The sequence below is a fragment of the Octopus bimaculoides genome, chromosome 3 (assembly GCF_001194135.2).
Source record: "Octopus bimaculoides isolate UCB-OBI-ISO-001 chromosome 3, ASM119413v2, whole genome shotgun sequence".
Taxonomy (NCBI): domain Eukaryota; kingdom Metazoa; phylum Mollusca; class Cephalopoda; order Octopoda; family Octopodidae; genus Octopus; species Octopus bimaculoides.
The window spans coordinates 11,443,970-11,444,994 of NC_068983.1; the positions used below are offsets into that span (position 1 = coordinate 11,443,970).

Genomic DNA, 1,025 nt, shown 5'->3' on the forward strand with positions numbered 1-1,025 from the left:
TATATATATATATATATATATATATATATATATATATATCATCATCATCATCATCATTTAACATCTGCCTTCCATACTAGCATGGGTTGGACGATTTGACTGAGGACTGGTGAACCGGATGGCTGCACCAGGCTCCAATCTGATCTGGCAGAGTTTCTACAGCTTGATGCCCTTCCTAACGCCAACCACTCCGAGAGTGCCATAAAGGCTGTACAGAAGCTACTTACCACACAGCCACTCCTGCACCTATAGCTATGTATTTTTTCAAGATACCTATGTCTGTCTCTCTATCATACTTTAGCCTCTCGACACCTGGCATAAAGTTACCCCTCCATTCAACAACAACCTCTCTCAGTTGTAGTGGCTTCTTCTTTTCTTTGTATTGAAAGTTACTTTGTGACCTCACTAATGTTGGTGACATGAAAATAGCACCCAATATACACTGTGAAGTGGCTGGTGTTAGGAACCATAGAAACCATGCCAAAACAGACATTGGAGTTGATGTAGTCCTGCAACTCACTGGAACCTGTCAAACTGTCCAATCTATGGAAATATGGAAGACAGACGTTAAATGGTGATCATCATCATCTTCATCATCATCGTCATCGTCGTCGTTGTCGTCATCGTCATCATAATCATCATCATCGTCATCATCTTCATCATCATGATCATCATGATCATCATCATTATCATCATCAAGTGTCTGATTTCCATGCTGGCATGGGTTAGATGGTTTGACTGGAACTGGTAAGCCAAGTTCCAGTCTGATTTTGGCTTGGTTTATACAACTGGATGCCTGCCCTTCCTAACACCAACCACTCCAAGAGTGTAATGGGTGCCTTTTATGAGTCACTGGTACATGGGCTTTTACGTATCACTGGAACAAGTGCCTTCTGTGTGATGATGATGATGATGATGATGATGATGATGATGATGATGATATATGTATGTATGCATATGTGTGGACATGGGTACATATATGCATGCACATACACATATGTATGTGTGTATGTGTGTGTGTGTGT

General features: G+C 41.0%; 1 protein-coding gene across 2 annotated transcripts in view; it reads right to left on the reverse strand.

Annotated features, from left to right (window-relative positions):
* Nucleotides 1-1,025, reverse strand: part of LOC106877488 (uncharacterized) — a 34,061-nt gene that overhangs the window by 9,669 nt on the left and 23,367 nt on the right. The gene's annotated exons all lie outside the window — the stretch shown is intronic.